At 36.3% G+C, this 26415-nt stretch overlaps 1 protein-coding gene and 1 non-coding gene across 5 annotated transcripts in view; both read right to left on the bottom strand.

Annotated features, from left to right (window-relative positions):
- The window catches only part of LOC105216624 (poly(U)-binding-splicing factor PUF60), a 337933-nt gene that overhangs the window by 250057 nt on the left and 61461 nt on the right, over positions 1–26415 (bottom strand). The gene's annotated exons all lie outside the window — the stretch shown is intronic.
- LOC128920025 (small nucleolar RNA U3) lies at positions 11570–11783 on the bottom strand. Its single transcript, XR_008470149.1, has one exon. It is a non-coding gene; the product is annotated as a small nucleolar RNA U3 (small nucleolar RNA).

Below are 26415 nucleotides of genomic sequence, written 5' to 3'. Positions count from 1 at the left end.
GTGAATTTTTTTCTTATTGATAACCATAGTAAACTATTCAAGATCTATTTGATCGAAGCAACAGAACCTAGAATCGAAAAATTATTTTCCAAAACAAAAAAACTTCTTTTTTTCGAAATTCTCTAAGTTATTTTAAAACTACAATAAGCCTCACGAAGAGCTCATGCAAAAAAATTGAACTGAGTTCCCAGCTGCAGTTACCTTCTCTCTTAGTGACATGCTGTAGCTACATTTTTTTCTTAACTGAATAAACTGAATAAATTAATATAATCATATTTCCATGGTAACCCGGTAACACTGTTCTGTTCTATTTTTTCGACAAACCACTCATATGTCACATATGCAGGAAACATGTAGAACTTAAGTGAGTTGCCGGTAAATGACGCTGAAATGAAATACACTTCGTGCTCGCGCGTATAATCGTGGCTCACAGATGCGTTATGCGAACACGAATAGTGCAAACGATTCCATAAAAAAATTAGCAGAGTTCGCGGATGTAATGTAAGCTGAGGTTACTAGTATCGCTTGCAACTAAAAGTGTTTGCAGATTTATATGTACACAGGAGTATTAATGTATACATTCGAATAATACAAGCTTTTAGAAATAACGGTAAAAATTCACATGTGTTTTTTCTTATCTCATAACATTTTGTTTCAATTTTTTTCACTGGATATTCCTCCAACATTTATTTGCATAAAGAGAAATTGGGACAAAAGCAAACGACAACCATGAATATGAATAAGTGAGGTTAGAGAGCATATATTAATACAGGAAATATTATATATTCATTAAAAAAAAATGAATATATAATATAATTTTCAAACTTTTCAAAAATCAGCAACCGTGTCCGCTGTATTAAAATTACAAAAGCTACAAAAGTAAACCGATAGGTTCAACAAACGACGCCATATTTTTCCCGCTCTTTTGGCATTTCTTTTCAGTAAGGTCATTTCATCATGGAAAGCCATACGATCCAACAACGAGTCGAAATTATTAAAATTTACTACCGAAAAACGAAGTCAGTGGCCTTGACTTTAAGAGCGCTACATCCAATATATAGTCGTCATAATCGTCCTGTCAGATCAACAATTGAGCGTCTAGTGGAAAAATTTTAATCCACAAGCACATTACAAAATATTCTCGTGAGTGAGACAAAGAAGTGCCCATAGTATCGAGAATATTGCTGCCCATGGCGCATTAATTGAGGAAGACCCAAATGAGTCTTTCACACGTCGCTCTCAGGCGCCGTGACGTCGTTGTGGCGAATTTTACGAAAAGATCTCGACCTACATCCTTACAAGATCAAATTGACGCAAGAACTGAAGCTGAACCTGAATCGTTCGTGAATTGCGCTGAGCAACAACTTGAAAAGGATTTGGATTTTCATCAAAAAATCATTTTCAGCGATTAGGCCCATTTCTGGCTGAATGGCTTCGTCAATAAGCAAAATATGCGTTATTGGTCAGACAGCAATCCACACGTACTCCATGAGTTACCATTGCATTCCGAAAAAATTACGCTTTGGTGCGGTTTATGGGCCGCCGGCATAATAGGGCTGTAACTCTTCCGTGATGATCCAGACCGGCACGTTGCTGTGAATGGGAATCGCTACCGCTCAATGATATTCGAATATTTTTGACCCGAATTGTGATTGTGTGATTCCAGCGCCAGAAGCCACACATCGAATGTGACAACTGACTTATTGAAAACCAAATTTGATGAACGTGTTATCTCACGAAATGGCCCGGCCAATTGGTCGCCTCGGTCGTGCGATTTGTTTGCAAGCATTTATTTAGTCCGTTTTCCTAGCTTCTGACAATATGTATTTATATCCACTAGAGGGCATTGAGTACAGGGCTGGGTCTCTTGTCTTTTAAATGGTCGAACTAACAGTAAAATATATTTTTTCTTCATTTTCGTTTTTGATATACGAACTGAACCACGAAACTCCAAATTAGAAAATTCCGGAATGATACTATACACGAAGAAAATACGAAGTAAAACCATCTGTAAGACAACTATTGTATGCGTTGCTTTTCAAGAATGACTCTATGTTGTATTAGAGGAGTTCCCCTAGAAGGTTCCGACACCTAGCGCTCTCTATTTCTACCTCGCTCTCACTCTCTGTTTTTCTCCTTCTATAAGTACAAATTTAAAGTTCTCCAGCATACTTTTACCAACTACACAAACTCCAACTGTGTAACCAAAAGCGCAGACGACTGTAAATTTTATTTCCACAACTTTTTTTTTAATTTTTTTTGTTGCAATTTATATGCCAATTTCGCGTCACTGTAACCGACAATGCAATTTTATGTGTCTATCACTACAACTACTTGCACGTTTATTCGCATTTACATTTCACTGTCGCATTCACCGAATCGCGGATTTCGCTAGTTTTTAGGGTTCTCTTTTGCGTGTGTGTGTGTTAAATATGTAAATGTGTCTGATTGCAGCAAGGTGGCAGTTACTCGTATGTACATATATTGTTATCCATCTATCTTTATGTGTTGTCATCAATTTTCGCAACTGGAATTCACATTCACATAGACCGCGCTGCTGTACGCGTGTTAGTTGGAGAAACTGCAAATTTCGTGCATATTTTATTTTTAGTATGGGAAAGTCGCTGTTTCGCTAGAAGTTGTAGCGTTGTTGCATGTGGAACTTTATTCGTTGCTATTTCTACTTTTTCGTATTGCCAACAGAGTTGCCCAACGCTCCCGTTTTTATTATAATTTTTCCAGTTTTCGTGTGATCTTGCTTTATGCGTAAACGTCATGTTGTTGTTGTTACGTTTTCTAGGCTGCTGTACGCTACTCTTTGTTGTTGTAAATTGTATATGTTTAGCACCTTTTATTGTTGTGGTTTCTTTTGTCTACTTGTGTAAAATCTCTGTCTGTAAGTTAACTTTGATTTTTGCTTTTATTGTTGTAATAGCAAAAAACCGGTTTTTAACATTTTTGCTATTTTTTTCGAATATTTTTACCATTTCTGCGCTTAGCGTTGCTGTGGATGTGCGGCTCTGCATTATAAAGCTTTGTAACATAAAGTTACGATTCGAAAGAGAGATCATGTGGGTATATGTATGTACATAAACGAGTATATATGAGTTAGACCAGACTCAGACTTCGTTTAAGTTAGGCCTACATGTAGATGCATACCAGCATTTTAAATTTATACCAGTTCTTCGTTCCAATATGACGCTATATTTGAGTTATGATCTCTTAGTCAGTATGTATGTATGCATATTACAAGCGAAAACTACAACGAAGTTACCCAGTAGAATTCAATGGAAAGAGAGTGAGAGAGTGATAATAACTCCTTAAAATGGTATACTTGCTACTACATTCATTTTACGTTATACCAGTATTTTAAATTTATACCAGTTGTTTGTTCGATTCGCCACTCATCATGGTCTATCGCAAACGAATGTACCTATCGTAAGTGGATTTTTCAATATGAATTCAATGAAATTCTTTATTCCTCAGAAAGTACATTCGATGCCACTATATATCGATTTCTTTTGGGCACACTTTCAGAAGTCCAGACACTGAACTCAATTTTCGACGGTTTTAAAGTATAAATCGGCCAATACAGCTGCAATTTCACGTTCGATCGATCATTGTGACATTCGCTGTGTGACATGTGACGCCGTCCTGTTGGAACCACATATTGTCCAAGTCCATAACATTCAATTCGTGCCAAAAATATTCGGTTACCATTGAGCCGTAGCGATTCCCATTCACAGTAACGTGTCGGTCTTGATCGTCACGGAAGAAGTCCAATAACGGTCCAATAACGCATCTTTTGCTTATTGACGAATCCATTCAGCTAGAAATGAAGATCTGAAGATGATTTTTCGATGAAACTCCGGATCATTTTCAAGTTGTTGCTCAGCCCAATTTACGAACATACGACGATGCTGGTGCCAAGCGGCTTTAGTTCTTGCGTCAATTTGATCTTGTAAGGATATAGGTCAAGATCTTTTCACAAAATTCGCCATAATGACGGCATAGAGATCCCCAATGCTTGAGAACGACTTGTAAGAGATTGATTTGGGTATTCCTCAATTGATGCGCTAGCGGTAGTCTCACTGGCACGGGAACATTTTGTACTATGCCTGGGATTCAAAATTTTCCATTAGATGCTCAATTGTTGATCTGAGAGGACGATTATGACGAACATAAATTGGACGTAGCGCCCTTAAAGTTGAGGCCACTGACTACAAATTTCGGTAGTAAATTTTAATAATTTCGACTCGTTGTTGGATCGTATATCCTTCCATAATGAAATGGCAAACCTGAGTGAGGAGAAATGTCAAAAGGGCGAAAAAAATATGGCGTCGTTTGCGGCCCCTATCGGTCTACTTTCGTAGCGTCCCTTTTGAAAAATCCTTTATATATAATACAAAGATCTCTGCTCGATAGTGAGATATATATAATTAAAATAGTATAACTGATTTTTTAAGTTTATACCAGTTGTTCTTCGATCCGACACACTCCAAGGTCTAAAGATCGGTGCATTCGTAAGGTGATTATGCATAAATTATTCCGAAAACGCTGTGTTTGTGTACCTTTTTTCGAACAAGAGGTATGAAAAATCTATACTGTTATAAGTACCCTAAAGTAGTCTAATTTCTTATTATCAGAATTAACTTTCTTAAAAACTGACTTCCTCAAACATTTTTAAACTCTAAACAACATATTATTTATCATTTGACTCAAACTTGAAACTTGACCGCCCATAAAACTAAAAGCATAGTAGCTTTACCGAAACTATAATGCGAAATATTTAAAATCGTTAATCAATTGAGTAAAGCAATAAATGGTGTTTCGTTTGCAATTAAATCATAAATTATTTTGTCACTAAAACGACTAGTGAGCGCTTCTTCGAATACTAAATTTAGTGCAGTAGCATTGATTAGCTTGAACCATTAAATATTGATATTCTCGAAATTATTTATGTGAAAACTACTTTAAGTGGTTTTTGAAAGTTTTCACTATATATATTTTTATTATGAATTGGTTTCTAGGCATTTCAAGTTAGCACTTTTTATGACGCGCCATAAACATCTTGATTTCCTTGCTGACATTTGTTTTTATCGCTATTCAACACTGTTCTGTGCTACTGGAAATTAATTATCAGCTTTTGCATACATGCATTTCTGCATTAATGTGAATGCATAATTGATTTTTAATTTTTGATTTTTAATGTATATAATTAATGTCATGGGCCATAGGCAATCATATATGTATGCTATGGGAAATATTGTATGGTCCACAAGTGGTTCCCATAATTTTGTTTTTATATTTGTTGCAAATTATTTCTGTTGCCTTGTAAAATTCCAAATAATTTTAATTTGACCCTTATTATTGCAATTGTAGTTGTTTTCACAGCATTTCCCAAATTCACAAATACGAGTGAAACCATGCTGCCAAATCAACTGAAAACCATTTATGGTTATATTATTTGCCATTAGTGGCAATCGATAAAGCCAAATAAATAAATCACAAACCGCTCAAAATGCTCAACTCGTGGTTAACCAGCCAAATTATATACTTATGAAAAAATATACTATATACCATGCTTATGTACATATGTGTATATGAAGTGCTGGCTATTTGTGGCACTTGTGTACACTTTTGACTTACTTTTGGTCAAATACACTTGAAAACTGTTAGTGAAGCACTTTCAATTGGCTTTAATCTGCAGGAGTGTTAGTCTACTGCCATTATGTTACTGAGTACATGTAGATATACAGACACTGTATACAAATATGGGGTTTTCAATAAGTTTTTATAAATAAACCAAAAAAGGTTTGGGATGTCGATGGAATTCCTGTGAAAGTGCATTCGATGCTTTCATATATGGAACTCGATTTTTTGCATGACTGCCGCGGCACGCTTGCAGAAGTCCAAACGCTAAACCTAATTTTCGACGGTTTTCAAGCCGATACTGCTGCTATTTCACGTTCAATATTTGTACGAATATCATCAATCGTCGCATAGACCAGAGACTTGACGTAGTCCCACAGGATATAGTCTAACGGCGTGACATCATACGACCGAGACGCCCAACTGACTGGGCCATTTCGTAAGATAAAACATTCACCAAACTTGGTTTTCAATACATCTATTGGGACGTTCGATGTGTGACTTGTGGCGCCGTCCTGTTGGAACCACATATTGTCCAAGTTCATAACATCCAATTCGGGTCAAAAATATTCGGTTATCATTGAGCGGTAGCGATTCCCATTCACCGGCACGTTACGGTCTTGTCCATCACGGAAGAAGTACGGCTCAATGACGTCGCCGGCCCATACACCGCAGCAAACCGTAATTTTTTCGTGAGTCGTACTCATGGAGTACGTGTTAATTGCTGCCTAACCAATAATGCATTTTTTACTTATAGAAATGAGCCTCATCATAAATTAGACGTAGTGCTCTTAAAGTTGAGGCCACTGACTCCGAATTTCGGTAGTAAATTTTAATAATTTCGACTCGTTGTTTGAGCGTATATCTTTCCATGATGAAATGGCAATCCTTACTGAACTGAAATGTCTAAAAAGTGACACAAATGGTCTACTTTTGTAGCGTCGCTTTTGAAAAACCCTTTATATACCACATATGTATGGACAAGCTTCTTCAGTTGTTTCGAGAAATCTTGACAACCAACTTTGAAAACACAGTTTTGAGTATCAATAAAAGAATCCCGAAGCATGTAAATACTTCAGCCTTTATCTTCAAAACTATTACTCGGATAGAGTTGGAAATTCGAGATCGATATTCTAGAGATGTAGAATTTAATAAGACACAATTTTTGGAAGCCGCGAAAGTAATGTAACATCTACAAATAAAATATGTTGAAATGTAATTTATTCTGCTTTGTTGAGCGGATGTAATCAGAGTAACGCAATAAATGCAAATATTTCTAAAAACACTTGCTTTCAACTACTAATGGCAACATTTTTGCATAAATTATGTCACAAAATTTTTATTTGGTCTTCTAATCAAAATATGTTGTAAGCCAAATAAACGACAACAAACGTCTCCAGGGCAATGTGAGATACATAAGTGATTGTAATTAAATATCAACACAAAATACAATTTCTGTATGTGTGTAAATTTATTTGTGTAATTTACTGTCTCGTCAGTCATTTCCGGCAATAAATAACAACAGAAATGGTAAAGTCGGCTGGTATTTGTACATATGGACATATATAAATTTAAATGTATAGATATGTATCCATATTAGACGATAAATTTCCATCATGAATGAAACCAAATGAATGTTAAATTTTAATTAATAAGTAGATTAATTTTAATATAAATAAAGCAAATAGATAGTGTTTATTTGCATTCTATTATTATATAATAAACCACATTGTTCGCTTGAGTAATAATATATTATGACTATTTAGCTTTATAGGTGAAATTGCAGTGAATTCAGTCCATCAATTTTTTTTATCTGTTTAACACTATCTCAAATTAATTCTGAGATTCGCTAAATATTGTTCTGATTTAATTTACTAAAGATCATTATCTTAAGTTGTAATTGAATATACTCGAAGAAAGAGTGGTTAGTGAACTAGTCAGCAGCGATTTAGTGTAAACCAATCTAGATATTTCAACACCAGATCTCTTCAATTTAGTTTATAATTAAAATCTTCTCGATATGGTGCGCTGATTCTCTCTACATAAAATATGAAGAACTTTTTCCTATTCATCTTTTTCGAATTTCTCTCAAACTAAGACGGAAGACGGTATCCCCGCAAAACTAATACGGCTGTGTAAGTTGACGTTGAGCAACACCAAAAGCTCCGTCAGGATCGGGAAGGACCTCTCCGAGCCGTTCGATACCAAACGAGGTTTCAGACAAGGTGACTCGCTATCGTGCGACTTCTTTAACTTGATGCTGGAGAAAATTATAAGAGCTGCCGAGCTAAATAGAGAAGGTACAATCTTCTACAAGAGTGTACAGCTCCTGGCGTACGCCGATGATATTGATATCATCGGAAACAACACCCGCGCCGTTAGTTCTGCTTTTTCCCGCCTGGATAAGGAAGCGAAGCGAATGGGTCTGGTGGTGAACGAGGACAAGACGAAATATCTCCTGTCATCAAACAAACAGTCAGCGCATTCGCGTCTTGGCTCCCACGTCACTGTTGACAGTCATAACTTTGAAGTTGTAGATAATTTCGTATACCTAGGAACCAACATTAACACCGATAATAATGTCAGCCTTGAAATCCAACGCAGAATCACTCTTGCCAACAGGTGCTACTGTGGACTGAGTAGGCAATTGAAAAGTAAAGTCCTCTCTCGACGAACAAAAACTAAACTCTACAAGTCCCTCATCATTCCCGTCCTACTTTATGGTGCAGAAGCGTGGACGGTGTCAACATCCGATGAGACGGCACTAGGAGTTTTCGAGAGAAAGGTTTTGCGGAAGATTTACGGTCCCTTAAACATTGGCAACGGCGAATACCGCAGAAGATGGAATGATGAGCTGTATGTGTTGTTCGACGACATAGACATAGTCCAGCGAATAAAAAGACAGCGGCTACGCTGGCTGGGTCATGTTGTTCGAATGGATGAAAGTGCCCCAGCTCTGAAAGTTTTCGATGCAGTACCCGCTGGTGGAAGCCGAGGAAGAGGGAGACCTCCACTCCGGTGGAAGGACCAGGTGGAGAAGGACCTGTCTTCACTTGGTATTACCAATTGGCGCCAAACCGCCAAAAGGAGAGATGCGTGGCGCACTGTTGTGGACTCGGCTATAACCGCGTAAGCGGTTTCTACGCCAGTTAAGAAGAAGAGAAGACGGAAGATTACAGTCATTAAGTCCTTTAAACTTAATAGCCTTTTCACACAGGCGCTAATTGATCAATTAACCGTCCTCTGTTCGATTAAAATGTTGATTAAGATCGATTTACCATACAAAATAAAATTCTAAATTAATTTTTGATTGAATTTCAATCTCAATCAAAATTAATTGATCAATTAATTTGGTAGTGCGAAAACGCTATAATGCTCGCTGCTATGACAGAATTACTAACCGACTAATTACATCATTGCAGTGATTTTATTAACTATGTGAAGTTTGTCTTCATTTCCGTTGTTGAATTTGAATTAGAATTGACATTGCCGTACTTGCATCATCTGAGGATCTGGAATGGATGTCTTCAGCTACTGAGTCTTCAAGAAAATGATGAATAGAATTGGTTTCAAATCTTAAATCGGCATTAAGCAATAGAATTGTATTATAAAAATTTAGAGTTTATGTTGAGTAAAAAGCAAAATTGGCTGAGGTTCCTTAAACAAAAATTTTTGACAGACTTTGAAGAAAAAAAATATTTTTTTTGGGCCAAATTTTTGCCATATATTGGCAAAGATCTGTGCAAAATTTGAAAAAAATTGTGACATAAATTTTCGAAAATTCGTGTCCATCAACTTGAAAAGCGGAGTTTGAAGATAACTACGTTTAAAGTTTTCAATTGAAACTAACGTGTCCTGATGGGTGGAACTTACAAAGAATCTATCTTTTACAGTTTTAGTCCGATCGACTTAAATTTTGGAGAAAATTTTAAAGATATTGTACTATTTAGTAAAGCAAACAATTTTTTTTTTAAATTGTGAAATATTGAAACCCACCTAACCCCTTAAAAAGTCCTTTAGTATATTATTAGTATAACCTGTAACTTTTGCAAAACTCATAAATTGGACAACAAAGGATTTTAACGGCTGTTTCGAAGTAAACTCCCATTAACTATAGATATATAATATTTTAAGTGCACAGCTTACACGCGTTATTTTTTCCTCTAATAAAGCATATTGAATTAAAATGCACTCATAAAAATTCTCCAACACCAACACGACGCACACAACGACCACGCGCAACCAGCTGCAACACGTTGCGGTGCCAACGCACTTCCAACGCCATGAGGCAGCACAGCTGGCTGGCAAAATAAAATTGCAAAACCAGTTCTAAGTTGCAGATTTTTCACTTTCTAAGCGCATTTATACGCGGGCAGCTAATCGGAAATCGACAGGCGATGCACAACAACAGCAACAAGAAATAAGTGTTGCAAAAATGAATATAAAAAAATATTTCTAAAAAATCATGCATAACATAACTATTTTTAATGAAAATGAATTGCACGCCACCGTAGGTTTTTATTAGCAAAAAAAGAATAATAATTTAAAAAAAAATTGTTAGAAAAAAATACAATTATAATTTCTGCGCGGCAGCATTTGCGCAAGACAAGTAAATCCTGTCAGCGTATAAGTCGAAACTATGTGGACCGTATGCTGTATCGGGCAGACCGGTTTCACGGCGGCTACTGCACTGCAGCTGCTTAGTTGGAAAAAGTTTCTAGTTTGCTGTGAGCATTGAGCTTAACCAAAAACAACAAAAACCATATTTGTAACAACAGCAATATTAGCAACAAAAACAACAACAAAACTATGTGCATATGCAACAAACAGCGCAGCAAGCTACTTAATACATTGCCAACATTTAGGTATTTCATACACAATTGTTTGCCGCATGTTGCATGCCACAAACAATTTTCCGAACTACGCTATTTACTCGACGCTATTTATTGGTTGCAATTGCAGCTACTTAAATAGCGAACAAGTTCACTTAAACGTCAACGGCATTTGATGGTTTCGACGACAACATAGCAGCACCTTTATTGTTGCCACAAAAGCTGCAACACACCATATTAGTGCAACATACGCAGGCATAGGTAAGTGTGCGTGCACTCTCCAACGAGGATAACAAAAATGGTAGTTGTTTACTGTTATCTACAATTTACATACATACATATGTATATATGTAGGTATATGAAGGACTTACGTCCTGCCCCTTCGCCAGCACTATGTTGCTCACGCACACACACCCAATCGTGTGCACATCGTTCATCAATTAGCAATTAAGTCAACATGCGAAAGTGAAAATTTCGCAATTATACCACCAACTGCGGTCCAGCTGCAGCCGCACAAACACTGCCAGGCTCGCCCACATGGCCACATACTCGTATTTTTACCAAGCATGCATGGCCTGCAGGGGCGTTAGTTGTTGTCAAGTTGCAAGTGACTCGAGTGCGTTGGCGTTACACATGCAACACACACACACGTACGCATATTTGTATGCTTACATATGGTAAGTAGCACCGCACTCCTATGTAAATTGACTTAATTTCTCAGTTTCATTGTTGTTGTTTTCATGCCACATTTGGCACATTGTTGCTGGGCAAAGAAAGTGAAATTAAAATGAACGTAGTTCGCTTGTTAAAATGGCTGGAGAGCAACGTAAATTTGTTATGAGAATGACAAGGAGTCTTCAATAAATGTTGGTTATATGGCAAAAAACAAAATCTGCAGTTTATAACCGTTATAATAGTAATTGGCTGACAGAATTATTTACCCAACTTTATAAAACAATAATTAATAAAACATAATTAATTAAACATCTATTTTATCTATATTTCTCGCGAATACCGCATCAATTATTACCGCATTATTTTATATAATTATTTGGATAAAACCTTGGAATTTATTCATTAAAATCACCACTCAGAAGTCGTTTTATCCGTTGTAACCGAGCGATCATCGAAGAAACATCATTTCTAATATGCCACAAGACAAAATTAGAAATGAAGTTCATAAACCTCACACTGTCAGATGAAACGATATACCTCCTCATCGCGGGTGCTAATACTTTCGATTTGCAAAGAAAGTAAATGAAGACTGACTACAGAAATGATCCTGTGAAGTATAGTCTTAACTTTTTAACGGCCAACGCAGAGTATCTCAACCAAAAGTCACACAAAATAGTTGAGAATTCGCAGAAATGAAACAGAAACGAAAGAAAAATAATGCACAAGCATACAATCATACATATGCGTACACATGTGAATATGTCACCAACCTAAAATTTAAACATTGTTCTACAAAAACAAGAATTGCTTAAATAGCATAAGCATGGCAAGTGCTTTTAGTTCTCTGCTTTACTCTCATTCACTCTCTCTCACGTAAATTGTTCAACGCTATTCCCTCTCCACTGAAGCGTTAAACAATTATCGCAACCTTTTCCGAAGTCGTATAAGAAGTATAACCTCAACAAGTAAGGAAGGGCTAAGTTCGGCTGTAACCGAACATTTTATACTCTCGCAATTTATTTATTTAACTTTATTAATATTATATAATACACAATTTGACCCACATAGTCGTCATATATATTGTATAAAGTCCATTGAAAGTTGGAAACCCTAATATTAGGTTAGAAGTACCGAGGTCCTCATGTTCGATATATGGACATGGTTGGCCTTGACAACCTATGGTCCGATTTCGGCGATTTTTAGAATGGGGCTGCCACACTATTAACATAATATTTGTGCAAAGTTCTGCACCGATATCTTCACTTGGACTTACTTTATAAATTGTAAAGTAAACGATTCAGATCGTCTTCAAAGTTCTGGTATATAGGAAGTAGGCGTGGTTGTGAAGCGATTTGGCCAATTTTCACAACATATCATTGGGATGTAAGAAAACTATTACAAACCAATTCATTGAAATCGGTCGAGTAGTTCCTGAGATATGGTTTTTGACCCATAAGTGGGCGACGCCACGCCCATTTTCCATTTTGTAAAAAAATCTGAGTGCAGCTTCCATCTGCCATTTTTTATGTGAAATTTAGTGTTTCTGAAGTTTTTCGTTAGTGAGTTAACCCACTTTTAGTAATTTTCAACCTAACCTTTGCGTGGTGGGCGTGGTTATTATCCGATTTCTCTCATGTTTGGACTGTATTAGGAAGTGGCTAAAAAAACGACTGCAGAAAGTTTGGTTTATATAGCTCTATTGGACCACGCCCCCTTCCCCAAAAAATTACATCCAAATATGCCACTTAATAGTACGATCCTTCATACAAATTTCCATAGCTTTATTTATGGCTTAGTTATGGCACTTTATGTGTTTTCGGTTTTCGCCATTTTGTGAGCGTGGCAGTGGTCCGATTTTGCTCATTTTCGAGAGCAACCTTCCTATGGTGCCAAGAAATAAGTGTGTCAAGTTTCATCAAGATATCTTAATTTTTACTCAAGTTACAGCTTGCATAGACGGACGGACGGACACACGGACTGACAGACATTCGGATTTGAACTCCACTCTTCACCCTGATCATATTGGTATATATAACCCTATATCTAACTCGTTTAGTTTTGGGTGTTACAAACAACCGTTATGTGAACAAAACTATAATACTCTCTTTAGCAACATTTGTTGCGAGAGTATAAAAATTAATTTACCCAACTACTGTGGTGAATATATGCAATAATTTATCTAAAACATATTCATATTATTGTCTTGAAATCAAGGTAGCTGCTTACTGTGGTGAGTATAAAGATATCAGCTTCTAGATGTTTTTTCCAAAGGCCTCGGTATTGAGTATATAGGCATAAAATTACCTCTAAAGAGATAAATTGATTTCCTCCAATCCTGTTACGAAAATTAAGTAATTTATTTAAAAGTCTCTGTTGAATATTGTAAAAAACGTCAGATGAGTGTGATGGGAATCCAAAAATCAAATTATCGAATGATTATAATAGGTACAACAAAAACATCTTTTTGTGGGGAGTATACCTAAATATATTTAATTATAAACTACATAAGCAAAATAACTTATGTGATCCGTGGTGAATAACAAAATTAGGTTACGGCCCTAGTGACTATCCAGAAGATTATGTTATGAATTTAAATCCATGTACATGCCTGTACACCATGTTGAGTATTCTAAAAGTCGTCTTATATAAATACATAGGAATACAATATCCGAAAAGAAACAGGAAGAGTTAAAAGACAACACTTGCTGGAAGTTTATTTACTATATCTACTTCGATCGTTACTTAGATCTATAATCTATGCTTTTCGAATTAAGAAAGTGCTCGAGAAGATTTAAGCAGTTTAATTTCCAGTCAAATTATATTTAATAAATAACTCTCTGTCTATTATAATAATTATGTTATCCAAAAAATTTTCTTAAATTAAAAAGTCAATTAACAATTGGCAACGCTCCATAAAAAATATTTTCATATGTGATAGCCTTTTCACACAGCAGCTAATTGATCAATTGTACGTCTTCTGCTCGATTAAAACGCTGATTAAGAACAATTTTCCATACAAAATAAAAATCTACATTGCTTTTTGATTGAATTTTAATCGTCCTGAAAATGAAATGGAACTCTGAAACAAAGATCGTATTTGTAATTATATATATGTATGTACGTTCTTTGTCTGCGAGCTACACGACGGTAGATGTCGCTGCTAAAAATAGCAATCAGCTGATGAAACTTACCAACTTCTTAAGAAAAGCAAAAACACAAATTTATAACAGCTGATCGGTTATCGAGTAGTCGGCAGTGTGAAGATCAAAAACTGATTTCTCAATCAAAATTTTAATTGATTAATTAATTTGGCTGTGTGAATAGGCTATAAGCTTACCTAAATCTCTTCAATTTGCTGAACGGGTTGGAGTTAACACAATTACCAACCACACAAAATCTATATTAAAAGCAAAGCTTTCTCAAACCGCTACACTTTCTAGAACTTCTATAGAAAAAATTCTTTGCTAACAAACATTTTCAGTAATAATTTTTATTGAAATCGTAAGCGTAACAATTCTTGGTATCTTTCGTTAGTGAATTCAAGCTTTCACTGCTAAATAAAGTCTCCAAGCGCCATTTTTTTCTACGAAATTCTGAGCAACTACAGCTTCAATCAACTCACGACCAATTTACTTTGCACAAACTTTTTTTCAATGAAACCATTAGCAAATCATATCCTTATTCATACTAAAAGGGAAATTCTCGGAAATGCCCACTTGAACTAACAGGTATGTTAAATATGATATTGAACACCTGAAATATTAAGCTCTGCTGCGCTTAATTTTAGCCAATTTCTGAGAATTCAAAACTTAAGCGTTGCAAAGATGCTGCAAAGTTCATGAAAGATGAAGTTCATAATTGAAATTTAACAAACTACCAAAGCCACGAAGTTGTTATTGACGTGAAATGAATGGTGGGTGTGGTTGCGCACAAGCCGATGGAGGGTGGCAAAGCGTGTGGGGGCTAATGAAAAGATGTGCACGTATACATTAGCATTATTTAAGATTATTATAATGTAAAGTATTAAAATGTTGTTGTATTTATACAATGTAGCAACTCGGCGTAAATCCGCTTATATAACTGTATATAGTATATATAAAAGTTTAAGCCATATTAGTGAGCGCATTACGCCAACATAAAACGCCGCAAAAATCACATTTAATAATAATGCTAACAATAGCAAAAAACTACTGATCTAAAAACATGTATATATATGTGTACTTGCAACAGTATGTATGCATTTGATGTTGCAACAACGCTAATACTATGGTTTCCGCAAACCTAATCGCTACAACTTGCCAACAAAAAATGCCGTTATTGCTCGTATGCTCGTTTTAGTTGATTGTTTTGCAACACTGGTTGCATTGGCGCACTGTTTGATTGTTTAGCTGATGTGTGGCATGCCACATATTCACGATTTTGTTGACTTTAATTAACAATTTGCATAAAATTTAATCAAACTTCTACGTTGAACGTCATAAACAGAGATATTTATATGAATATACATATGTATATATATACACTACATGTATGTACATATGTATGGGTGTAAGTATATATGTATTGCAAAAATAAATTTTAGCTCAAAATAAACAAGTTACACATGTAGAACCCGTAAAAATTGATGTTTCCCTAACATAATGATCTTTTACTGGAAATCGTGATTGGGAGTTTTCTATATATTAGTTTGTATTTTTTTCAATATTTTCATGTATTTTTAGCGTTTGGATTTAATGAAAAAACTGTAAATTAAAAAATAGTTTTTGCCTCGGATTCAGTATTATTTCTTTTTTTATTCATATAGTTACTGTTACTCAACAATCGAGCTGAAGAAATGTGCTATAACTGAGTTATAATCCACTTGAAAATTGCGCGAATTTTCACAAAATTCACGAAATGGTGTAAAATTTTGTAATTAAGCCTCAGATTTCAAATCATCCTAAATGTAGGCAATGTGTCACATGTGACACATGGATTTAGAGTCTATTGAAACAAAAATTAAGTGGATTAAATCAGAAATCATATTAAAAATTCGACATATTTATTTAGTAATTTCTAGAATCATTGGTACTCTCTGTTATATACACATAAAAATAATGTCATACCCTAAATGTATGCAACGATTTATTTATGCATAAATAAGCAAATGGAGCGAAGTTTAGGCAACTTTTAGGCACCTTTTAACATTTAGCAAAGAAACATACCTTGATAGTTTTATAACGTGACTACAATTTCTTAAAGTGAAGCTTTGGAAAAAAAATTAATTTGGGATTAATACATGGACAATTTCACAAAATCAGTAAAATTATATTCATATATGTAACTTTAAAGCCTTATACTACTTAGACAGCGGCTACGCTGGCTAGGTCATGTTGTACGGATGGTGTAAGTGTTTGATGCAGTACCCGCTGGAGGAAGCCGCGGAAGAGGACGGCTTAAACTCCGATGGAAGGATCAAGTGGAAAGTGATCTGGCTTCACTTGGTGATTCCAGTTGGCGCCAAAAAGCAAAAAGGAGAAACGAGTGGCGATTCCTGCGCCAAATATATATATATATGCTTGAATAAGCATGGCCTTTTAAAATTCGCTTTGTTTTCGAAAATAAAAAAATTACACGGAGCCATGTCTGGCGTATATGGAGGTCAGGGCAGTATTGTTTTTAGCCAATAATTCACGAACAAGCAACGAAGTGTGAGATTTGAGAATCGCTAAGCTCATAAAAGCACGTCTAACCTGAGCGGCTGCTATAGACAAAGTAAGCCTTTAATATTTTATCGTACTTCAGGCATGTCTTTCAAAATAATAAAAATGTGAGAATTGAGCGTTTGAACAAAAATTCCCGTTATTTTTTGAACACACCCCGTATGTGTAATCTTCATTTCGAAAAAATTTCGAATGAAATAAAAATGTGATTGAAATGTGTTAAAAATTAACGCCAAAAACCAAAACCTATAGAATGTCTTCGATACAGCAACCCTTGGTGAGCGGTGAGTCGAACTAACAACTGGTAGAATAGCAAGCGGTTATTTCACTTTTTTGAGAACGCCATACACTTTATTATATTGAAATCTACTGGATAACTTCGTTTTGTGCTACCATGTGTATTTTTAAGCAGAAGAACAGCAGAACTCTCAGTGAGCAGAGAAATAGCGAATCGAAGACGGATAAAATGATTAATAAAATGAGTTTTCAAAATATCTTGAATTCAATAAATTTTTTATTTTTATTTATTTAGTTCTTTTTAGTTGAGTAAAAGACATTTTGAAATTTGTTTCGAAATTTCTACAACGCACAGTGGGCGATTGGGCATCGCTAGCGGCATTTAATTAATAACTTCGAAACGAAAAAAGATATCTTCAGACGGTTTTTTTTCACAGCTCAGAAAAAAGTCATAGAATTTTTTAAGAAAAAAAATTTGTTTAAATTTATTTTTTTAATTTTTAAAATTTTTTTAATTTTTTTTATTTTTTTTTTTTAATTTCAAAATTTTTTTTTTTACCTTCAATAAACAAAGGAGGGGATGGGGTCATATGTAGAAGTTCACGCAAGTGAGGAAAGTTTCTGATTGCCATTCACTTGGGAGTGGCCAGGAACGATTCTTTTGCATATGACTCAAGCAGCTCACGACTTCCGGTTTTAGACCAAGTATCCCCTGGGTAGCTAACAGACATCCGTTTGGAGGCGAGCTAAAGTGAGAAGGCGAAGCCCGCTTGTGCGGTTGTGCGTAGGGCTTGGGACCCACCACATAAAAAAATCTCCCCAATGAAAACAAACACCGAGCCTCGGATGAGAAACCCCCCTTTTGATGACGACCCCTGCAAACGTACTAAGGATCATGATTTGAGGGCATGCACCTGGAATGTCCGGACTCTTAATTGGGAAGGTGCCTCTGCCCAGCTGGTTGATGTCCTCATACAACTAAAGGCTGACATCACCGCCGTCCAAGAAGTGCGATGGACGGGACAAGGACGGAAGAAGGTGGGTCCTTGTGACATCTACTACAGCGGCCATATAAAGGAGCGCAAATTTGGTGTTGGATTTGTGGTGGGAGAGAGACTCCGTCGCCGAGTCCTGGCATTCACCCCGGTGGATGAACGTCTAGCCACAATCCGCATAAAAGCGAGGTTCTTCAACATATCGCTGATTTGCGCCCACGCCCCAACGGAAGAGAAGGACGATGTGACCAAAGACGCTTTCTATGAGCGCCTAGAACGCACCTATGAGCGCTGCCCCCGCCACGATGTCAAAATCGTGCTTGGCGATTTTAACGCCAGGGTGGGTAAAGAAGGTGTCTTTGGCACAACAGTCGGAAAATTCAGCCTCCATGACGAAACATCGCCAAACGGCCTGAGGCTGATCGACTTCGCTGGGGCCCGAAATATGGTTGTCTGTAGTACCAGATTCCAGCATAAAAAAATTCATCAAGCAACGTGGCTGTCCCCTGATCGAAACACGCGCAACCAAATCGATCACGTTGTGATAGACGGAAGACATGTCTCCAGTGTTTTAGACGTGCGTACGCTCCGAGGACCAAACATTGACTCGGACCATTATCTAGTAGCAGCAAAGAACGCCCGTCAACAAACACAAGGAAGGTTCGACGTCGAAAAGCTGCAATCACAACCGACAGCCGAACGATTTTCTACTCGACTTGCACTCCTGCTCTCTGAGAGCACTCATCAGCATCTCGATATAAGGGAGCTGTGGAACGGCATCTCAAACTCATTGCATACCGCTGCAGCCGAAACAATTGGTCTACGGCAACGCCAAAAAACCAGTTGGTACGATGAGAATTGTCGTTCCGCAGTGGAGAGAAAACAGACTGCCTACCTCGCAACGTTGCGATCGACCACAACACGTTCGGGGTGGGATAGATATCGAGAACTGAAGAGGGAAGCGAGACGCATTTGCAGACGTAAAAAGAAAGAGGCCGAAATGCGTGAGTATGAAAAGCTTGAAAAGCTGGCCGACATGGGTAATGCTCGAAAATTTTATGAAAAGATGAGGCGATTAACAGAAGGTTTCAAGACCGGAGCATTATCATGTAGGGACCGAGAAGGTAATCTGGTAGCGGATGTCCAGAGCACACTGGGATTATGGAGGGAACACTTCTCCGACCTGCTCAATGGCAGTGAAAGTACAACACCAGGAGATGGCGAACCCGATTCCCCAATCGATGACGATGGAATAGATGTTCCTTTACCCGACCATGAAGAAATTCGAATAGCAATTACCCGCTTGAAGAACAACAAAGCGGCGGGGGCCGATGGATTGCCGGCCGAGCTATTCAAATACGGCGGCGAAGAACTGATAAGGTGCATGCATCAGCTTCTTTGTAGAATATGGTCGGAAGAAAGCATGCCTGACGATTGGAATCTTAGTGTGCTCTGCCCAATCCATAAGAAGGGAGACCCCACAATCTGCGCCAACTACCGTGGTATAAGTCTCCTCAATATCGCATATAAGGTTTTGTCGAGCGTATTGTGTGAAAGACTAAAGCCCACCGTCAACGAACTGATTGGACCTTATCAGTGTGGCTTTAGACCTGGAAAATCCACAATGGACCAGATATTCACCATGCGCCAAATCTTGGAAAAGACCCGAGAGAGAAGAATCGATACTCACCATCTTTTTATCGATTTTAAAGCTGCCTTCGATAGCACGAAAAGGAGCTGCCTTTATGCCGCGATGTCTGAATTTGGTATCCCTGCAAAACTAATACGGCTATGTAAGCTGACGTTGAGCAACACCAAAAGCTCCGTCAGAATCGGGAAGGACCTCTCCGAGCCGTTCGATACCAAACGAGGCTTCAGACAGGGTGACTCACTATCGTGCGACTTCTTCAATCTATTGCTGGAAAAAATAATACGAGCTGCAGAACTAAATAGAGAGGGTACAATCTTCTACAAGAGTGTACAGCTCCTGGCGTATGCCGATGATATTGATATCATCGGAAGCAACAACCGCGCCGTTTGTTCTGCGTTTTCCAGACTAGATAAAGAAGCGAAGCGTATGGGTCTGGTGGTGAATGAGGACAAGACGAAATATCTCCTGTCATCAAACAAACAGTCGGCGCACTCGCGTCTTGGCTCCCACGTCACTGTTGACAGTCATAACTTTGAAGTTGTAGATAATTTCGTTTATCTGGGAACCAGCATTAACAACACCAACAATGTCAGCCTTGAAATCCAACGCAGAATCACTCTTGCCAACAGGTGCTACTTTGGACTGAGTAGGCAATTGAAAAGTAAAGTCCTCTCTCGACGAACCAAAATCAAACTCTATAAGTCGCTCATTATTCCCGTCCTGATGTATGGCGCTGAAGCGTGGACGATGACAACATCCGATGAGACGACTCTTGGGGTTTTCGAGAGAAAGGTTTTGCGCAAGATTTTTGGTCCTCTAAACATTGGCAACGGCGAATACCGCAGGCGATGGAACGATGAGCTGTACGATTTATACGACGACATTGACATAGTTCAGCGAATAAAAAGACAGCGGCTACGCTGGCTAGGTCATGTTGTACGGATGGAAGAAAACACTCCAGCTCTGAAAGTATTCGATGCAGTACCCGCTGGAGGAAGCCGCGGAAGAGGACGACCTCCACTCCGGTGGAAAGACCAAGTGCAAAGTGACCTGGCTTCACTTGGTGTTTCCAGTTGGCGCCAAAAAGCAAAAAGGAGGAATGAGTGGCGCGCTCTGGTGGATTCGGCTATAATCGCTTAAAGCGGTTCCTACGCCAAATATATATATATAAACAAATTTTATAAATCAAAATTATCTTCGGAATCAGAATCAGGTATATCTAGATGCTTCATTAAAAGCAAGCTCTTAACATCATCGTCCATAATAATATTTTTTGCAGTCGAAATTGAAGACCCATTTGACAATGAAGATATCAAAGGGTCAGACGAAACTAATAAAGCATTTATGATATCTTCCATTGTATTTTTCCTAGAATTTTTTCTTGTATTGCTCTCGCGTATATTTCGATAGTCCTTGTTCCTGGCTTCAAGAGCTTCTTCGGACATCATACCAATCGGAAGGGAAAAATTGTTATTATATCTGCTCCATGAATTAAAATTCTGTGAACAGACGATGGCATGTAAAATATCTATAAAATATCTTTTTGTGGACGTCCAATAATTTCGGAAGATGATCTTTCAATCAATACTAACGGCGTATCTAGCCATTCCTGGTTTTTGTTTTAAAAAAACCTTATTTCTTCTACAGTTTTTCCACTTTTCTACAAGCTTACTTGTAAAATTTCGCAGCTTTTTGCCAATCTCGTACTGCTCCTCCTGGGTATATTTAAGGTAGTGCGGGCTAGTTGTTAATACACTTAATTACCACTACGTTTTATGAACAACTCATTTACAGACCGGTCACAAACACTGATTTTTTTATGTAATACATACCTTGAAGTTAATAAAAAGCCACACTTTTAAACAAGTAAAAATTGCAAATTTCAAAGGAGCTCGAAATCAATGCGCACAACAAAGAAAAAACATTGTAAAGCACTTGCCAAAACATATTTTGTGTTTGACAGCTCACAGATGATGATCAGCTGATCGTAGAGCTTATAAAAAACCGCCAAAAATCTAATCAAAGCATCTGTTATCGATTTGTGAAAAAAAATTAACGCTTTTTCAAATTTGAAAATTTGAATTAAACGCCGCTAGCGAGGCCCAATCGCCCACTGTGAATTAAATAGTAATAGTAATTTTTTTCTTGCGGAAATGCAGGCTTCGGTACATAAAGCAATCCATTATACATACATATATGTACATATGAACTTACACAAATATATGACGGAATTTATTACACATTTATTTTATGCCAAAAAAAATATACTTCCCGAATAACCCAAATAGTTGTATATTATTGATTTTGATAGGCTTTTACCATAAATCATGCAAGTCATAAACAAAATTTGTCAAGCACATTTATTGCTTTTCAATATTTACACATTATAGAACATGCAACAGAATGTGGCATGAAAATCAGTGAAAACTTCTGTGTAGCACACAAAGTTTTTTCCGAACTAAAAATATGCCAAAATGTCTAACTACGTGTGTGTATTTTGATTTCGCATATAGCGACGTTGGTTGGCGGTGCTGCTGGTGACACCGTGCAAATGTCATGTCGCAAATCGCAATGAATTATTGCCATCAAGCTGTGTGTTGGCGCAACATTAAAGACACACGCCAATAAAAGTGGTGAACAAAATTTCGGCGAAACTGAAAATTAATATTGCGAAAGCAATAAAAGGTACTAAAAAACCAAAAAAGAAAAAAAACGAAAATCACACCCACTCACCACGGCCTGGCAGAGCAAAAGGAACCTTGCTGTAGCGAAAAAGTGTAAAGCACAAAAACGAAGAAGCAAAATTTCGCAATCGATTGGAGCGATTTGCATAAATTTCCAATAATTCTTGTAGCAATCAAAGCAATGCATTTCAAGCGTTCATTGCTTATTTGCGTAATAGTGAATATGTGAGTGCTCAGTTTGAGGGTCTACTTATACTGTATGTTTGCATGTGTATGTGTGTGTGTGTTAGTATGTGATGGTGACATTGCACAACTAGAACGGAACTAATTGCATTTTTGCCAATAAATTTAACTTTTTTTTCGAAATTATTATGCCCAACCGCGCTATTGAGACACAAACACACATATATATTTACATATTGGTGCAATTACATATTTACGTTTGACGCACGGCCACACACACAGACATACATACAAACACACACGCTTACTCTTCATATTCATCAGCTGTCCGCACATCTCCCTCACGAGCTGACAATTGTGTCGCCATGCAACAAACGATCGACAGATATTCAATAAACCGCAAATTTCTATGGCGCTTAGACGAAAAACGAATAACAACAACAACAAAAACGTGTTTTGCATAAGCAGTTTTAGCAGCTGCTGACCAATGAGTTTTCGCGCATTTGACGCCCACCCACCTCAGCGTCTGGATGAAAAACGTCACAAAAATATGTAAATCAATTTTATCGTAGTTGTTTTTGTTGTTATTGTTTTTGCTACCGCTGTTGCTAGCATTTATACACAGCTTCATGTGATTTATATGAATTTGTGTTTCACCTCAAGATATTTGCCAATGAAATGTGGGGCGAAAGAGCGTGCAACAAACGACGCGATGAACGCCAAACTAAGGACGAAATATACAAACATACACAGAAACATTTGTACGCACAACAACACAGCGCACGAGTATATTTAGCTCTCTGGGTGCCACTTAAAAATGCAAGATTGGTAGCTGCAAAGGGAAATAGCATTTTGTACGGTTCATTAAGCGCGTAAAAAGCTGAAAGTTTATTTTCGAAGAAGTTTTCGTGACCGCAGAATCTCTGAAGATAACGAAAATTTGCAGCTTGGCTGTTATAGATGAAAATGTGAAGGTTTGGTGGCGAAAAATTTCAAAATCGAAAATTCGAAATTAATATTTAAAAAAAATTAATTCGAAAAAATTGTTTATTAATATAAAAAATTGGTAAATATTTTTTTTAATTGTAAAAAAAAATTAAAAAAAAATTTCTATTAATTTATTTTCTAAAAAAAAAATTTTAAAATAAAAAAAAAAATTTAAGTATTAATAATTTGTTGGTAATTTTTTTTTGTTTTAAAAAAATTGTAATTTAAAAGAAGTTAATTAACTTAATTTCTAAAATATTTCTGTAACAAAAGTTTTGAAAGTTATAAAATGAATCTAAAAAATTAAAAAAAAAATCAAAAATTGTAAAACAGATTTAAAATTTGTCAAAAAATTTAAAGTTGTAAAATTAAATTTAAAGTTTTGAAAAACAAATTTTAAATTCGAAAAAAAAAATGTAAAATATATTTTTAAAATTTTCAATTTTTTTTAGTATTCGGCAATGCAAAATATTTTTACTACACTAAACAAAGTTTTTAATGAAGTCCAAACTTGAGCTTAAAAAAACAAACAGGTGGCAACTCTTTTGTGTATTATACAGCAGGTTTTCCTACACCTATTTACTTCTCACTGTATCTTTATTTTAATGTTTTTTGCAATTTTCGAATTTCAAACATGTGGCAACACCAATTTTTGTTTTTCAATCATTCCGAATTTTCCAACACAAAAACCAAAACATTCAATTCGGTTGTAGTTTCTCAGGAAGGTAATATCCATGAATGTGACGAAAATTCGTTGCGCAACACAGTTACGTTGCAGTTTAGCGATTTTACTATGATCGTTTCTACACATAATTCATAAGGTTTATTCAAGTATTTTCCCAATTTCATATAAAAGGAAAGGTAAAAATAATATGAGCTGAGCATTTATTTTGAGGGCAAAAGTACTATATTACCATTCGACCTCTAAGTCTACAATATACCTACATTACATACAAATGCGTTTGAGCATTTCCAACGGTCGCGAACCGTACGTTCGCACGCATTTAAAGTTCAAAAAACAAGGAAAACAAAATTTTGTCTTGTTTTTTTATGTTTCGATAGCATTTTGCTAGGTCTTTCTTTGGTGCAAAAGGTAGGATCTTTCGATTTCTATTTTTTAATATGTTAGCGACAAACATGCGGTCGCGAACGTACGAATAATGGAAGTTGCTTTTGGGTGCAACTAGAAAAACGCAAAAAATAGCGAAATGGAACATAATATTCTAAAAGGATTAATTTATATTACATTGGAATAAAGTAACTTCCTCCTAACTAATTGCACGCTGAAATTTGTCCATTGGTTTTTTATTTATGAGGAAACCTTTTCTTAAATAAAGCAAACTAATATTCCTTTTATTGATTGAAAAGATATAAACATATCGCTCATTTACTTGAATAGTGTCACAAGTCAAAAAAGTCGATTTTTCAGGAGAGCGATTTAAAGTTTTCAATTGTCTTTTACTTAGCAAATATAGAAAAATGCCATCAGTTTATTGACAAATCTAGTGACCTGTAATATATTAAATACAATGTCGAGCATAAATGGACCAAATAGAGTGTACTAATGCTTTTTCTTGGACATTAACGTGACCCATTTTGAATTATGTCGTTATTTGTGAAAAAGATAAATCAATTTCGCCGTCATAAGTCAAATGTGTCGTTTTTGCTGAAAAAAGCAATATGAAAAATTTAATTAACTTTTCACCAATATCGATGCAATACAAAATGTGTCGTTCTTTCTGAAAAGAAGATCAAATTCACCCTATGGCAATATGTGTTGTAACACAAAATATGTCGTTGTTTCGTAAAAAAAATTTTAACTAATTTTGGCACTACTGAGAAGTATCGTTATTGTGGTTAAAAACTAATGCAACATAACAAGTTTAAGAACGGCACATTCTTATATCACGGTTTATTTTCCTACGCATCGGAATGAAATTTTTATACAATATGGACGATGAAATTGCGCACATTCCCGCATACTCAACTCAAAAGTCGTGTTTTTTGAGTTATGACACTATTCAAGTAAATGAGCGATATATAAAGCACAAGAAATATTTATTTAATATTGTTATATTTTGAATAGGCCGTACGAGCAGTTCGTAGCTTAAGATTTTCGTCGTAAGAAATGGAATTCACCATTCTGATACCTGCAATATTCGGTATATCCTTCCATTTTCGATATAAAGTTGGAGATATCTCGAAAATTGTATCAGCTCCAATATATAAAATTTTAATTTCAGTAATGTGCTCTTGCGCACAATTGTAAAAAGAGAATGCATCGTTTAAAACGACATTTTTGTTCTCGTAATTTGCCAGATTTTTCTTTTCACAACTGCCAACTACCATGTGACGTTGCAAAATAGTTCCACTCATCCAAGCAATCAACTTATTTTTAAATTGACTACTACTTCCGTCCGAGAAAACGAAAATTCAAATTCGCCATGCTGCTTTTTTATCTCTTGAATAAGCTTCGTTATGAAACAAACGTTAACATCGATTTTGCTGTCATTTAAAATATCACTAATTACTGCAAACGACTTAATTCCATTAAACATTCAAGCTACGCAAGTAAAAATGGAAAGTTGCTTATAGTTGAAATGTGCGCTTTGAATTTCATTTTGGCACACCAGCCTATAATTTTCCAGTCGTGATATTTTTCCTTACGTTTTCAAAATAATTTTGTTGTGCTCGCTTTACAAAGAAATGATGCTTGAAAATTGGCAGTTAAACTTGTAGTTCATGGAACAAGCAGCAACAGTGCAAGTCAAAATTACACGATCGCCCACTTTCCTCCCGGATTGCCATTTTTGACAA

Source organism: Zeugodacus cucurbitae, chromosome 2, assembly GCF_028554725.1.
Source record: "Zeugodacus cucurbitae isolate PBARC_wt_2022May chromosome 2, idZeuCucr1.2, whole genome shotgun sequence".
In the NCBI taxonomy this organism is placed as follows: Eukaryota; Metazoa; Arthropoda; class Insecta; order Diptera; family Tephritidae; genus Zeugodacus; species Zeugodacus cucurbitae.
Note: the sequence above shows the minus strand (reverse complement) of the source record. Positions and strands in the feature narration are given on the sequence as shown.